Here is a 17,814-nt window from a genome sequence, read left to right on the forward strand (position 1 = left end):
GGTAGCTGCCCCTCCCCCCTATAAGCAAAAGTAAATCTAGTTCAAATCGAAAAAAATGAACAAATTTTCTTTGAATCCAAGGCTTATGATATTAGTATAAAACATGCAATTAAAATAAAAATATTTTATTTTTGAGCAAAAAAGTTTAAGAACTAATAAAGTGCTGATATGATATTCTTGACATTTTAGTTTCTTTATCCTTTTATGTGTTGTAACTTGAATGACCACGGCTTGCCCCCTGTAGTTTTGATGCTGGGTACGCCCCTGTGATTGACAGCTTCGTTACTTATAATTTTTGTACATTTCCACGACTTCCTTTTGGAAGATAGTATAAAGAAAACGTGAAGGAGACAGAAAATAGAAAATATTTACCTTTTTAGAAAAAGAACGAGATAAAACTACGATGTTTGGAATTAACTCAGTCTCCTTGCACGAGGATTAGTGACATTTACCCTTATTACCAAGAGTGAATCCACTGGAGAACTGTTTACTTTGCACATTTAGAAAACATTCTTCTTAATTGGGGATGATGGCCATCCGTTAGTATAACTCTAGGATGCAGACTGAGTCGATATATTTATTTTTAAGCTGATTAAATTCAATGATAACCTATCATTATTCCGTCTTTTTTTGGAATAAAAAATTCATAAAAAATGCATTACATTAATTTTTGAGAATGTGTCCATGAACGCCCGCCAATTTTGTTTGTTGTAATTTCAATAATAATGTAATGTAATACGAATATTTTGCAAGAGACCCAAAATAAATAGATCGAGTATTCAAAACGTTAAATTAAATCTAAAAATCATGATTAAAATAAAAGAAGATAATTTATAACTACGATGCATATGTACAAAACCATAAATATTGTTTTAGAAGAATTGGTCAAATATTTATAGTAGATAGCTTGATTACCTTGCTTTTTTAAATTAAAATTTCAACAAGCAAAGCGAGAAATGTTTTTATGAAATATATTCACGCGAAGAGTATGCTATTTGGAGAACATTACATCAATCCCGTTGGAGAACAAAACATGTACAGAACTGACGAAAGCCAATAATTAATATTGTATATACGCTTGTCATTCGTGTAGCCAAAAGTTTACTCAATAAGTTCTTAGTTGCACCGTAACACGCACAAGCGACACATAATACACGAGTAACAATGTTCTAAAATTAATGGCCACAGGGGATGGCTTACAACCTATCTTTTTGAGTGGAGTATTTGTTTGTAATAATAGAGCAGAACCGCGTAAAGAGTAAAAATGTTACTGCCTAAAAACATTTCTCGTCCAATGTTGTAATAAACCAAGAGCTCTAATGCAAAAGGTTTTATGGCACTTCTCCTGTGTGTCTTAGGGCGTCTATCGTTTCAGTAAGAATTTTAAGATACACAAACAAGTTTGCATAAGTCAATATTTTTAAACTCTGTTTTAAAATTTCCGTAGTAGAATTTTAAAATAAAAATCAAAGAATAAGTTTCAGGAAATTAAGATATCAGCTGATTAAGGGAGTATGTGGAGGCATCTATTTACACGACCAGCAGGATGAATTGAATTGGTTGCAGTAGATAGTAGAAGGCGGTAATTATTGCGATAAAAAAGGATGTCTTCAGGGAGGCACTATTGCCAGAAAAAATGCCATATGGTATGAAAAGAAGTTTCGCTTTATACGATAAGGATGTTGATTTGCAGGTTACGGAATCGTAGGTGTTGAGGTAGAAAGATGAGGCTTGGATGTTTGGGAGAGTGAAGAAGCTGCAATGGGAGAACAAAAAACAAGACCATGAAAACGATATGCAGCAAAGCTCATTTTAACGCGAGGAATATTTTTAACGTTATTACCGCGTTTCACAAATCAACATTCAAGAAACAGTTGAGAATAATATTTTTACATCTGACCAAGAATGAAAATTTGTGCTAGCGCTCTTAAATTATTACTGGATGGGAGAAGCACAGGGTACATGTACACAAAAAGCGATTTTGGCTTCTGTGCATACGATCAAGATGGGAAAATGGCAAAATCAGACATAACGTCATAGTTTGATTGATTTACTACGACTATTATATTGCAGTTTATGTCAATGGCTAATTTTAATTCCATCAAATTTATTATTCTCGAGGCGGAAGAAGGAGAAGTATAGGGATTTTAATAGAATCTATTTATGAGTATTTCATTTCATATAGAGGATCGTGGTTGCCTGGTCGGATAAAACCTTGGATGATGATAGTCGGGCCGCGAGTTTGTCTTGGGTGAAGCATCCAGACACCTCCGATCCAAGCTCAATAAACCTCGATGCGCTAGATGACGTGGGGAAATGAAATGTCCACTATACCACGAGTTTGTGAAATTCAGACTCACAAGGATTAGTCTGAGGCGAGGTCTTCCCTTACTCATCAGAACCAACCCTCGGGTTGAATGACTGAGACAGGCGGATTTTGGGGGTGGAGGGTCACAGGGGTCATGAATCCCCATACTTTATAAAACTTTTGAAGAATGGAAAACTAAGAAAAATCCTAAATATTTACCTGAATCTCCAGTGCATGACTCCTCAACAAGTTAATCTATTATTTTTTTTATAGGAATGTCACCCTATCAGCACTGATGAGTTGCCAAAGAAACGTTAAATAGTTCATGCTCAAGAATTATTTCTCCGCATTGGGGAGCAGACAACTGATAAATTGGTCTACACTATACCACTGAGATGAACAGGTTGAAAATAATCGAGTGGAAGGACACAACAACCTTTCTGATATGCATTAAACAACAAAAAACTGTCAACTTTATTACCATTATGAGTTACTAGATCCATATCCATCCACAAACCACTCTGCGTTTGACCAAGCTGCACTGCGTTCGGGCTTTCCACGATCGCGATTCTTCTTTTCTTGATGACGTTTATGTACTGATGAATAAACCGATTATCTTAATCTCCTCCAGTTTCTTTAAAAAAAGCGCTACACTGGACACTACTTTGATTTGTTCCTCACGCGATCACATATTTTAGCTGGTTTTAAGTCATCACCGAGCAAGGTGAACTCATACCTATTGGCCTAGACAAATGTTTTAGACGTCGGAATAAATCAATGCACTTGCACAAAAACCAAAACCTTAGCATTCTCGATTGTCTCCTTCTCCTCGCCTTTAAGTCATAACACACGACCAATGAATCCCACTGGTATTTTTCTGCTAACAAGTACGCATTTTGGCTTCCTTTCCCGACAGAAGTATTAGTCATCCTCCGAATCACCTTTCTTTGAACATCGCTGAGCTCGCAGTGAAATCCGATAGGGCCGCGCCGAGTCCACTGGTATTTCGTATCGAGTTTCAACTGCAATGATGCAATACAATTTGACGCAATCATGTATAGTGTTAGTGCCGTTTTACACGGTGTAAGGAATTGCGCAATCTGACGTACGTGCGAAGGCGCAATCAAAATTGCGTCGTGTAAAGCGGTGAATTGCTAGAACACATGCGAGAATGCGTGGATGCGAGACGCCAAAATAACCCCTGTTTTAATTTCGTTCATGCATTCGCGCAATTACACGCTATTTTAGAAATTAATGCAGCTCTAACCTGCGCAATTCTTTGCCCCGTGTAAAACGGCCTTTACAGTTGACTTACATGGCAACCGTATCAACACCATAGAATTTGGAAAACCGAAGCGTCCACATTTCACAGAATCAGTAAAAGGCGATAGCACCAATAACCAATCATACAAAACGTAATCACTAGCATTTTACATGAGCAGAGATTTATTTTTTTGGAACATAATGCTTTTGAAGTCCTTATGTTTTTGCGTATGTCTCTTTTCTGCGTTGGATGAGAATGTGAATAGGACAGCAGTATGGAGAGAAATGTAGGGGCTAGTACCTAGTTGTAGCGAACGTGATTGCTCCTTAGTGAAATAAATTGACATTTTGTAAATGTTATGCGGATTCGAGAGCACTGCAAAGAACCTTTGCGGCCCATAAACTTATTTTGGCATCGCTATGAAAAGTAGTGAACCCTATTCTCCAAGACAGCGGCCATAATCTGTCGTCGGACCCTAACACTGATTCAACCTGAAGATTGATTAGAACAGGTTAGAGTAGAACTCAACTCAGACTAAGTCACGGTCGTCTGTTTTTCAGTCATTCAGGGCAGGGAAGCACCATGTGCCTCCTCCTGCATTTCGAAGGATAATTTAATCGCAACTTGGTCGAAAGCTGCGTCGAAGGGACGAAGGCTTCTCGTGGGAATCGAACTGGGTTCATTCCATCAGCAGCCAAGTAGGTACTCAACTCATTTCGCTACCATGAACCCTCAATTTCGATCCATGATGCTAAGGAGGTAGGATCGCGATCTAACACAAATACTTTTCACGTAGGTACTTAATTTTTTCATTTTTCCATATTTGACGACATCCATCAGTATTTAAAATTCAAATTTCTTTGCAAAGAATGGGGATACATCAATCCATATATTTTGATGATATTACTTTTTTCAACTATTTTAGTCGACCAAAGCGCCGTTTTCATGTAACTATACTAATTTGACACTATTCAGCGTTTATTTTCTTATAAATAAAAAATTGTTAGGTGAAGGGCTTACTCATTATCCTTATCATATTGCTAACGACATGGTTTGTATTAAATGATTTTCTTGTCAAAATGACATTTATACTTTAGAGGTACCTAATCAATATTTTATGCTTATGCAAACGCTAACAAAAGAACCAGGGGGGGGTCTGGGGTGATTGGGGGCCCTCGGCTGGAGCTCATAATGGGGCCCTCTCAGCGGAGGATCCGGCCCCCCAAGAAAATTTTAGGAATTTTCATGCCCGGAAATGGATTTTTTCCACGGTAATAGATACCCCTTAGTCAAAAACTCAGACAAGTGAGATGTGTAACTATATCCAAACATTGTAATCGGATATTTTTTCTCGATGAATAAATCGAGAAAAGTCGTCAAGCCCTCCAGCCGTCTATATTGTTGACGTATCACTCGCGTTAAACTAATGCTATGATCTCTAAATTAGACAGTCTAATTAATAAATCATATTTAGACCGTAAAAGCAGAGGACCTTCTGATGAGCCACTCAAGGCTCAGAAAGTAAATGCTCAAACTTAAAATGTAGGGAAAATTATGTTCTGCTCCTATAAATTATGTTTTGCACTCGATGTTAAAAATCACCAGATCTAGCAACGAATACTGAGGGAAATGGTTGACCAAGAAACATTCAGACAAGTTCCCTTGAATTCAAGACTCTAGCATTGAATGTGTTAAGTCCTAACTGATCGTCGTGAATAGATTCGTGGAGCGGTCGTAGAGAGCTGATTGACAGAGTGAGGAGACTTCTAGAGGATGAGGAGCAAAGGCACGGAATTAAATTTGAGACGCTATCCACACTATCAGAGCCCACCCGTCGGGATGAAGACGAAGGATAGGAATGTCCTGATTAAAATTCAGTCTATTGAGAGCATCGTAATTACGGGCGCGGAAAAATATCTCTTTGGGCTTATTTGTTGGCAGTTTGGGTCGGTATCTAATTAATAGTAGGAATTGGGAGCCTCGGTAGTGAACCCCGCCCAACGCTGATGGTTTCTCCGCAAAGCTCCCCAAGATAGCATTCAGGTAGAAGACATAACTTAATCTTTTCCACACCGTCGTTAAATGAACTGAAAGGGCGGAATATATCTTGCTATCATGATTTGGTAGAAACGGCAGTCAAGCAACTAAGGGTAGGAATACTGGCTTCGGTGTGAATAGGGCTTTGAAATGAAAAGCCAAGTTTGAAAGGGCTAAGATAGCTGTTTACCAAATGATGAGTGTTTTGGTTTTTCTTAAGGTTAGGGGCTCCATTACAGCTTACACTGAATCATAGAAATATACACTACCATCGGGGCAAGGTACCGTCAATAATAATTAATTCAATACGTAGTAATTATTTGGATCATTTGGCTTCCAAATATCCGCGCTCTTACATTATCCTCAAAATATTACAGCGATCTGAATTTGCTAAATCGCTGGAATTTGAATGTATTTAAAGGCGTTAAATTTTGTAAAAAATAATTTGACTTATATATAACTATTTTTCAGATCGATTAACAGATGTCCCATGAGGTATTATTGAATTCTACGCAGTGTTGCATCGCATGTAATATGATTTGAATTTTTCATGCATGCAGTTTTCCAGTAAGTAACCTATGTTTCATATTATCCGTGGATAATCGCGTATACGTGTAAAGGCAATAAAATAATGGCCAAAACTCAGTGAAAATTTCTCCAAATTCGAGGAAAAATACCAATCTCTCAAGCAGAACCTACTTTCACCGTTTAGCTAATGATTACAGTAAATGGCAGCTTAGCGTTTAGCAAATCTATGACAATAATAATTTCAATCCAAATATTTTCCAGGAGCTGCATTTAGAGCTCTTTCGTATGTACTGGGAACATATATGGATAAATTACTCAGTAAAGTGTAGGCATGAACGCAAGTACCTAAAAGGAATAATTTGGAATTAATTTGTAGGAATTAAAAATTATTTCAACTGGCCGCTTGTTACATTTGTTACTATTCAAATGCATCTCACAAAAACACATACCAAAATACTTCATAACCGCTGATCTTATCCAAATACATACTGCCTAAAATACGCATCTTGAATTGTGTCGCTCTGCTCATAATAGATAGTATATATAATGTGGAATAGATAATCCATTCCACATTATATATTCCTTCTCCGCTCACTCCATTCGCCATCGGCTATCATTGAATTCAGCAACCTCTTAGCACCCGTTCCAATCACGCACTCGATCTCATCCCAATCTGTGAAAAGTCTCCCTTCTTTGTCCTCTACGTGGATCTCATTATATTCCCTCATCGTTTATTCAAGTTAGCCTCCTCCATCCAACTCTGTCTCCTTCTGCAGCTTCTTCCGCAATTTCTTCATTACTATGCAATTATAACTCTTTGTCACCCTTGGTATTGCTTTCTTACTGCTAGTGCTTATTATTAAATTCAACCTGTTGGAAAACAAATGTATTTCGATGAATGTTTCAACGGAGCCATTAAATAGGGGTACGCCCTAATTTTTTTAAGGTTTCCCCCACGTCGACAAATTTTACGACGCTTTCTCTGGTGTCTCAGCAGAAAGCATCTTCAAGTGTGTATTGACCGCTAAGTTCGTTCCGATATTTCAAGGTACAAGCATGGGCGTACCTAGAATCAAAACAAGGGGGGGGGGGCAAAACTAGCCGTGGTCGTTCAAGTTGTAACTGTTTTGCGCAGAAAAGGTCAATGAAACCAAAATTTTTAGGAAATCATGACGGCAATTTATTAGTTTTTATAATTGTTTGCTTGGAAAAATAATTATTTTTATTTTAGTTCCATGTCTTATACTAATATAATTTTTCTACAAAAGGAAAATTTGTTCATAAATTTTGTGTTGAACTAAATTTATTTTCGCTTCTAGGGGTGTACCAAAATGCTTCATAACCGCTGCTTTGGGGGTAGGTTGGCCGTAAGCTGCAACTCGAATGAGCTTGTCGTGAAAAATAAGTCAGCGCGTGGATAATCCGAATACTAACTTCACCAATTTTGTTAATTACATAATTTCCAGCTATTTTTTACTTTTTGGCTGTTTTGTCTGCGTCGAGCATTATTTCTAAGTTTCACATGCTGAAGTGCGGCATAATCGGAGCATAAATAAAATTTTGCAGTGGACCTTAAAATCTCTGCAAATATCTTCTTGCGTTAATTCAAGGAAAAAGAAGGCCTGATTGATTGCCACCGATTGTCGTGATTCCTAAAATACAACATTTTTTTTCATGTTGAGTTTCGGAAAAGATGAAACGGTCTCGAAAATTTCTTCTCATAGTACGGGAAATTATTGCTACTCAGGTAAGGGAATTTACTGCACATCCGGGCCGAGGAAGAAGTCAGGAAGCTAAATTATACGACGGGAAGGCACACTATTTCTGAACACGATCCTCTCATGGGGCATGCGCCAATCCCGTGACGAAATCCGATATGGTAGGAAGAAAAAAAACAAGAAAAATCTACCGATCAATTCCCGACGCGGAACATTATCCGCTGCACAGGTTGATTAGCTAATCATCGAGCACGAAGTTCGCCGGAGGGTTATCTCCCGCCTCCGCAACTTCGGACCACCGCTAATTCCTCCGCGGCTTACCCACTCGCAGATGAAAGGGCAGGACGTGAGGCTGGGGGCAAAGTTCCCCCCCTCCTCTCTCATTTCCACTCTGGGCCCTCTGACTCAACTCCGTCAACAGTTTGAAACGTGCCCCCAATCATTCAAAAACTGCAAAAAATAATCGTAAACAACGGCCAATAGATAGGATCTTTTGGCCAATTTTTTTTCGATCTATTATTTTTCGTAAAACTTCCTCTAATCGTCGTCAGGGGATTTCATGATGGAGAGGCCGAGCCCTATGTGCTTCGAACCACCCTAGGGGACCCAATCAAGGACTGTGTCTTTCAACGGATTGCTGCTCATTCATGGGCGATGGATTCGGGTTAAGGAGTGCACCGGAAAGTCGGGGTAAATGGAAAAAGAAGCGGAAAAAGAAGGAAAGGGTTGGTTGGTTTCACGGCGAAATAGCCCCGATGAAATTAAGGTTAAAGAGAAGTTTGCGTCGATGGATTTCTAACCACCATATGGAAGGAAAAGATTCGCCTTAGGTCAGAATTAGGCTTCAGATTCCTATAGGATATTATACATTAAGAAAGAAAATTAATTTTGGGAGGTAATCGTTCTAATACAAATGATTTCTGAGCTAATAGAACAATAATTTTCTAGGCAGCCAGAAGGAGAGTTTCAGAGGCAGTATCAACCAATAGTCAACATATGACAATTTCAAAACACCCGCAAAAAATGCAACATATTTTACTTACCTTTGCTCTTTTCAGATGTTTCGCGATGAAAAATCGTCCAGAAGGAATAGAATATTAGGAATATCTTCCGTCCAAGGCCTAAGGAATTCTTCGTAAGGGCTTAATGACTGTGGTTATACCACGTCGTATATTAGACCACGGGAAAGGATTATTTGCGATTATGCTGCGAAAGATATGGTGCTGCATTGAGTTAGTGCTCTTTTTTGGCTAAATTTGTAGAAAATCATACTTATGGGCACATACATATGATGGTTAAAGTAATACGTTTACTCTTATACGACCCCCAAGGGAAATTTGATTACTATTTATACAACAGCCGTTGTGCTTTTACGGCGCTCAATGGATGAAAAATTATTACGGTATAATATATACTTTCATGAATTATAAAATATGCATCGAGATCACAGTAATGAGTTCTGCGAACAACAGCAACGAAAAAAATAAAACTTGACTTACAAATTTATATATTCATGAAATTAAAATAACATTTTTGTTCATTAAATATGATGACGCGTATAAAAAATGTGCCAAAATTGTAAACTTAATGATAAAAAAAGACGAGAGCTGTGTAAAATTTCCCCTCCTTGTGAAAATTTTTTGATTAAAATGCTATCAATTTAAGATGGTCGGCACCAATGGTTCACGTCGAGGTTGAGGTCCTAAGGACGTGGGCAGTAATTAAAAAATCGCGTTTTTAAATTGATGCATTTTGATAAAAATCGTCAATTGCTTCGGATTGGTTCCCCCCTGTCCGTGCGTCCCCATCGGTGAAACGATAATGATGTGACACTCAAATGAAGAATTCAGCATTATTAATGCGAAAGTTTGGGTTTACAGTGGATGAATTTCCAACGACCCGCAGCAATATTTTCCATGCACATACACGAAAAAATCCCATGCAGCTGAATTTTTCTTCTTCGGTCATTTAATTATTAACTTCGTACTTGCCAAATTGTAACTCACCAACAGCGGCTGTTGCAAACAGTAACTTGTAGCATCTTACCTGAAAAATGAAAGAGAAAGCATTAGTAAGTGCGAAATAAACGTATTCTGGGAAGTTAAGAGAATATTGGCGAGGGTAAGAATATTTTCTAAATTTCAATTTTCTTGGGTTTTCTTCCACGTCAGTTGGCTTATGGACAAACATTTCTCAAGCTATCTTTCCAGTGTCTTAAGGTCGAAGACTACCTTCGACCTGAAGAAGCTGGAAAGATTGCCAGTTAAACTATTGCCACAAGCCAAATGACACGGACAAAAACTCAAGAAAAACGCAGAGATCAAGAAATCACCGCCAAAACCTTCGTTCTAGCATAATAATATTTTGTCATTTTCATGCTTTTATTGACACATTTTCGGGATACATTAGATTAGCACTTTCTTAGTACCAATATAAATATAAAAATATTTACTGCGAATAAGCAACAAAGCCACGCTATCATATTAAATATTGGCTTATTTTTACTTTGGTTCGCTGTTTTCTCTGTGCTGAAAAAATGATTTATTAGCAACCAGGAGTCTCAACTAATGCTGGAAATTTTGAATTATGCAGCAACTGGTGATTATTTTAAACATGATAATTCGGAGACCTTATTTCTTCAGCTGTTTACTCACTTCTATAACTACCGCAGAAAATCATTCACAGTACATGTGAATTTGGAACATGGTATGCAGCACTATTTGCAAAATTGGCAATAAATTGAAAGACCACAATAGCAGAATAACCATCGACCGCATTCAAAAAGTTCAACATGAAAAAATTATTCGGCTTATGACGAATGTCATCCTTGGTGTATATAACTTCTCATTGGTGCGTGTTACTGAGTAAGAAATCAATTGTTTCAGGCAGTTCTTGCTTCATCCGAACAATTTGAGCTGAGAAAAATTTCTAAGTTGTGTAATTTCCCATGCATTCAAATAGAGCGCATTTCCAGATGTTCGCCTCAAGATACCCAGATGCGAAGTTTGTCGGCTTTAGCTGGGAAGGCCTATCAGCATTCCATTGTTTAAGAGTTGAGTGCATATTTAATTTGTTCGATACTTCCAAAATCGTCAACGATTGATTCGAATGATCGAGTAGGTCTTATCCTCGATATCTGCTTGCGAACGTAAGCAGAGACAATTAAATAAAATCCGAATCTTGGTGGAGTGGAATTTTTCCATATTGAAATAAATACTTGCAATTTTCCACGATTATAACATTTATTACGACCTCGGGACTATTATATAACATTAATATATCAGCTTCAATGTTCTAGAAAATTGTGTAGTAACATTGAAACCTAGGTCGAAGAAATGGATAGCATTTATTTCAAAATAGAGTGGGGATCGAATTCCGCCCTCGGGAACTCTTAAGACCATCAAGCAAGGGGAGAGAGAACCACGATTGGCGCAGACCCGTGCACGTCTTCGCAACACTCTCAAAGAAAGCCTTCTCGTGTCGCATTAGTGTCAGACGGCCCTCGAATATCAAATTCCAAGGATCCTCCTCCAGGTGTGTCTGCCGAAGGGAGGGGGGATAGCGGCCGCGAATCCGTGCACGGCCGCGTCTCCCCTCATAAAAGGCTCGCCGTAAACTGGACTAGGGGCCAAAAAGGGGAAATGAAAAAAAGAGCACTAAAGGAGAATGCGCGGCACTTGTAGAAAAAAAAATTTAGTCCGAAGGGTTGTCCTAATCTCGCATCAATCCCACTGCCCTCCTCGTGTTTATGCAAATTCGCATCCCTCCCCTAAGTAGAGTGGAGACCAGGTGTTTGGTGGGATCACGGCGATATGATGTTGAAACTCATTAAAACTCATCTGCTTGGAGATTTGGCTCGGGTATGCCTGAGTATCGAAGGAATTCTGCACCTTCTGGCAGCGATATCAAGCAGTAGATCGGCCACACTGAAAATTTAAGATGAAAATGAGACCTATTTCGCTACGTTACAGGGAAACATACTTCAGGAGGGGGAAAAAGTTAAGGGGATATCTCTGAATTGGATTAGCTATTGAAGCGTACGCAGCAAACAACTTTTCTCAGTATTTTCCTCCACAGTATGCATGCCTATTCCAATGAAATTTTGGGAGTCTCCACGTAAAACGCAGGGAATGTTATATTAAGGCAATTCTGAAGTTCGCTCTCTCTGCTAGTGACTCTATATGGTCTGAGGACTACCTAATTTCTTATAGAAATACCGTTTAAAATCAATTCTTTCCCCGTTTTGGACAGGGAAAACGTCGATTACAACAAGAATGTAAAGAAGTAAAGATATTACAACACTATTTATTCAGTCATTAGGAAATTAATGCTATGATTGAGGTCTACTCACTATAATCGAATAAAAATGGCGCTACGGTAATCTCATTACTATTAATAATGCATATATTTATTTAACTAATGGTTACTTACACGAATCTTGCCGGAAACCTGATGACAATTATTTGTGGAATCATTCACCTTAGTATTGGATGATTACTACTAGCGGTTGAATGAATGAAAATCATCAAAAAGTACTCGATGTTGGATTGTGACCCTTATGCCAAGAGAATTTTGGGCTGCGTAGTTCCAAATTGATGACTGTTATCTTACAAATAGCACCATTGGTTCAGAGAAAACATTCCTTCAAAAGGAAACGGATACGAAACCTCGGGGTCATATCAATTCCATCCCTATCTCGGTGGACATGTTTGGGCTCTTGACGAAGAAGGACGGATTGAAAGAAGAAAAAGGTTTGACATGAGAATAGAAAGTTCACGGATCGTCCTTCTTAATGGAGATGGTATCTATGAACTTATTGTGAACGCTTTTGGGGTGAGACGACGTTAGGTTAAACCTAGGCGGTATGTTGTCAAGGGGAAATCTAGAAGTCAAATGAGGGGAGAACTGCAACATAAAATCGCTACAAGCAGTGTGCAAAAATACTGTTGCATCTAAAATCTGACTATATTGACCTAATTTTTCCAGCTACTCATTATATTAGCTTGAAGATTTTTCTTATATAAACTGCAAAATGCGAGGAAACTTTGGAAACCATTGGCACTATTCCAATGCATTGTCACGCATAATTTAATGATCCAAGTAATACAAAAATTTATGGTTTTCTCACAAATATTACAAAGGTTTTTTATTAAAAAAATTACGAAATGACCAGACTAGAGATGGGGTTGTTCAATTATTGAAAAGTTATTAAAATGTTGAAGAATTATACCTGATGATTTTATACATCTATTCCATTTGTTTTCTAAAAGTAAAAAATAGTACCTAATATATTTGTCAAATGATATAGTCCTTTTAATTATTGTTTAAAATCTTTCAACTATTCTCTCCGAATTATCGTATAATAACATGTCGATATCTTTTTCTAGCATTCTTATCACAACTGGCCCTTCAAACGAATTGATAGGTACACCTTCTGCTCTCGGTTTCCTGTACGCGAAACTTCACAAAAAATCAATCAAATGAACTGTGTCGCTGTGAAAGAATATTTTCCTGCAAATTTTACGCGACATTTGACCAATATGACCTTACGTAGCTTGGGAATAAAATATTTTTATTCCTTTGAACCTTATTCAGCAACGTTGGTAACTATGGTGAGCAAAAACTGACCATGACTTAAGTCAAGTAATTGGAGTTATCATTTGGAATGTGGAGTGTTGCGTCACTAAATTGGTTTGCCAATAGCCTACGTCAGCTAACTTTTCAAAAGATACCGTAGCCGAACATGAATATTTCATGAAAGCTGAACTGCGAGAAGTGCTGAAGAAAGAATTCAAGCAATATTTTCGATTAATTTCTGGAAGACTGCTGTAATTTATACTCAAGCATGCATCTTTAATAAAAGGAACAGCAATGGAGGCTTGTCTATGTACAGGAATGCATAAATAGGCGGATTCTTTCTTGCAAATGGTATGACTGTGGCTGAAAAACCCTAATTGGAAAATTCCGAGACTACCAACACAAAGAACACCTGTCATACAACTCTGGGGACGATACGAAGCAAATTGGATGAAAATGAAATATTCCTCGACAATTTATCAGTTTGGCATCCAAGACGATGGCATCTGAAGTGGGTGTCTGTCATATTACGAGGGAAACGCTGACTCCGCAAAATTTCAAAGGTCAATGCTCCTAGCGGTCGTTTACCATTATGGTGGAAAATGCACTACGCATGAGGCCATCCTTGTACGTAAGAGCGATAATATCGCCCATGGCAGATGGTATCTTCCCTGCACCTCCCAAATTTACCTTAAAGCTCCCGAGCACTGTGTAAAAGAGAGAAGGAAATAGTTCACAATACGAGTATTTTTGATGCTGCAAAAGGATTTTCATGCGCACATTAAATTGAAAATTTCACCTATAAAACAGCATTAAGAATAGGGAGAAAAAGCGTGAAATACAATGTATTACGGCTGTAAATTTTTTTCCATGTATTACGTCTGAATGAAATGGGAAAAGTGTAAGAGGTTATAGTTAAGTCAGCCATACCTCAGATTATAATCTATGTAATATAAAATCCACTCCCGACCACTGAATGACTAACTGATACATGCAAATGTTTGTGGTGAACCAAACGAATTGCGACAAAAAGTCATTGAATTGACACCCTCTAAAATCATCTGAAACCTTGGAAAAATTGTCGAAATGCTAAATTTTCTATATAGTACAGTAATGCCAACCACCTCTCTTTTTCGGGAGCTATTGGGGATTGAAAAATAAATTTTTCAATTAATGCCATTTTTCCGAATGTAGACCGCGTGATAAATCGAGTAACCAATTTCAGATCGATCAGAGCATATTTAATATTGGTCAAATCATACATTTTCGCTATTTCTTGAATTATTACCTCAACAACGTAGGGAGATACGATGTTGCGTCATAAGGTTCAACAATAATTTTAAGAGCTGGCAGAACGACCAGAAAAGGCAGCAGGCCTTTTCCAGGGGGTTGAGTGAGGGAGAGGGAGGGGGGGGAGGAGGCGAACTCCCCCCAGCGAGTTGGTGCTATAAAAAATTCCCAACTGATCCTTTCAACTTTATTCAACATTTTTAAGCTATCTAGACAGCATATATATTGAAAATCCACGAAAATAATTTAAAATTATATCTTTGTTATTAAAAAATAAAATTTTCGAGAAACTGCCTCTTAAAAATGTCTTTTCTTTGCAGGTTATCAAGAGGTAGAGCAGTCAGCGCATGCATCTACGGGTCAAAATGCCCGCCGCTGTTATTGGATTACTTTTAACAAGAGAAGAGAAATACTACTCTGGCCCATGGTGTAAATGAAATACATCTCTATTGTATAGTATCAGCTGTCATCTTCCTAATATTCAAAGTGGAAATATAACGGATACAAATAAATTTCTTTCCTTCCTAAGATATGAACCCAAGTCTTCTATTTAAGAATTTATAAATCTTATCAACCTTGGTAATCCAACCTCTTTCCAAAAATTTCAAGGAAATAAAGGAAGCAAAATTGAAATTATAGTCGCATATCATATTTTCTGTTCTCTCTGGAGCCTTTTATCCCTTTCAGTGATAAGAGATATTGTCGCTATGGGTAAGGGTGCGCTCATCGCAAGGATGAGTTCATCGCGCTGATTAAGAAGGAACTAAAATTTTATATAGTAATTTGAGGCGTAAAATCGGTAACTTTTTGTTATTATTTTACCTAGAGAATTACCAGAAAATTTGATAGACTATTTATTCATCCGTCATATTGACGCAAACTGGTCTCATCAGACGCGAGTTCAAGTTTTTCTTTGAAGTGATTTTAACTGTCATTTATTGACTGTTTATCCATTTGAAAATTATGCTTCATTATATTTCTTCATGCAAAGGAGGTTGGTACTCTTGGTCACTTTTTTCTGAGGAACATGTTCACGTACATTTTCTCATCATCGATTTTACCCATTATCGATACAACATGGATGTGCAATAAATGACAAAGATGACTATCAATAATGTGGTAAATGGAATTAATGCAGTGCAAATTCAACCAAATTTTACCCTGCACCAATGAGAAACCCATATTCACCTTAAAAATATAACTTTCTCCAATTATAACAGTTTAAATATTTATCGGAAATTGATAAAATATCTCGGAAAAAGATCGTAATCCAAACATTTATTTCACAATATATTTGACGGTAAAATACATTTTTTCCATTTTCATTTAACTGAAGGGATTAGAGTCCATATGGTTAGACTATAACTTGGTACAAACGGGATCATTAACTTCGGAGTAACATAAATTTTTGGCAAAAATGTTATGAGACGTTGGACACATAATAGAGAGAAAATTTGAAGGTAAAGTCTGCTGAGGACGGCAGTGAGACAAATAATTCAGCCAAGATAAGAAACACACGGGGATGAAAAAACTGGTACGTAATTTCTATTGTTTAGGTATTTCGCAACATGTAAGAAGCATGGGCACTGTGCGCTGTGACTGACGGAGAATATGGGGATGGTGATCGATTACCGATAAATCTACCAACTATCGTCATTACAATGTGTGTGTTGGGTTATAGAGAAATGGAGGGATGCAGTTTATCACTTAAGGGTTTATATGACATATACTCCTAATGTATCTTATTTCGTAATAAATACGAGAAATTAATTCATTAGATTAACGAGAACTATCTTTATCACACGGATTTGAATGATGGAGCCGAGACATAATGAGAATACATTGATCATACATTCAAATTTCTACATATACATCTACTTTCTACCCCGCAAGGCGCTGTAACAGGCGTGTGGAAGAGGAGAAGGGCGTACTGAGTCCCACCAAATTATTAATATTAATTAATTTAATTATTAAATACTTTATTGTTCGAAAGAAAAACTACCCATTCGTGTCTGTTGGGCAAAATATCTTTCTTAATTTATCGTTTCGGTCGGACCTAGAATGCTACGAGGAATAGTCATTAGGTGAGGGCCGTTTGGTCATAGGAAAAAACATAATTACGCGAAACACATTTTATTGGCACTTTTATTTGATTACAAACCTACTTCATTTCTCTACATAATCGCCATTCACTTCGAAGCATTATTCGTACCGCTGCGCTGCACCCTACTACTTTAACCCCTCTGCATAGAAACTCGCCGCCTTTTGAACCAATGGACTACTCCGTTGAGCTCCTCTTCGGTTTCGAAACGTTGTCCACCGAGCCACTGTCTCAAGTGCGAGGAGAGGTAGTAGTCGCTAGGTGCAAGGTTAGGACCGTACGGTGGGTGGTCAAAAAGTTCCTAGCGAAAATCTTGAACTTTCCAATTGGTTTTGACAGCAGTGTGAATCTGTGGCTTAGTCTAATACTTACTTTATGATTATGCCTCGTATAATTTGATGCAAGTGGGGTCGCAGCGGGTTTGGAACACTTCTGGGTCCCATTTTGAAGTTGTGCCTCTCTCTGTAAATACTGATGTGAATCATGGATGCGTCACCCACTGCCCAACACCCAATCCCATCACCTCCTACTACCCATCGAATACTTCAACAGTAAGCCTGAATAACAGACCACAACTTCCGTCCCTTTCGAGCGACAGCTCAAATGATGGCGGAAAAATGAGTTTCACGCCATCATTTTCCGCAGTGGCTCCAGGGTTTGCAACACCATCCCTTTTTTCATCACTCGGCACGTCTTTTTTTCCGTCGCTGAAACTATCGCCCGCATTGTCTTTTTGAAGCAATAGGAAGGCACGGTTGCTAAGAACGATTGTAACGCCACATTTTGTTCTTAATGAAAAGACAGTTGCACATACGGAAAGCGACGGAACAAGGGTTGGAAAAAGGGGCTGCTGAGTGACCGTGTGATCCGAAAGATTTTGAAGTTTTAGGAAAATACTATAGACGGAGAAGTACTACGAACCTGGGAAAGGGTGCGCGGGGTGGATATCACCCCATGGTTCTTCTTTATTTAATGAGAATAATTATTAGTA

The 17,814-nt window shown here is 38.0% G+C and overlaps 1 protein-coding gene and 1 long non-coding RNA gene across 2 annotated transcripts in view; one reads left to right on the top strand and one right to left on the bottom strand.

Moving 5' to 3' along the window:
• Nucleotides 1–15,358, top strand: part of LOC124171602 — a 52,547-nt gene extending 37,189 nt beyond the window's left edge. The window contains exon 2 of the long non-coding RNA XR_006867862.1: nucleotides 15,043–15,358. This is a non-coding gene — a long non-coding RNA (uncharacterized LOC124171602). The remainder of the gene's footprint in view (nucleotides 1–15,042) is intronic.
• LOC124166085 (mucin-12) overlaps nucleotides 1–17,814 on the bottom strand; it is a 584,458-nt gene that overhangs the window by 406,705 nt on the left and 159,939 nt on the right. The window lies entirely within an intron of this gene.

The sequence above is a fragment of the Ischnura elegans genome, chromosome 1 (assembly GCF_921293095.1).
Source record: "Ischnura elegans chromosome 1, ioIscEleg1.1, whole genome shotgun sequence".
NCBI classification, from domain to species: Eukaryota; Metazoa; Arthropoda; class Insecta; order Odonata; family Coenagrionidae; genus Ischnura; species Ischnura elegans.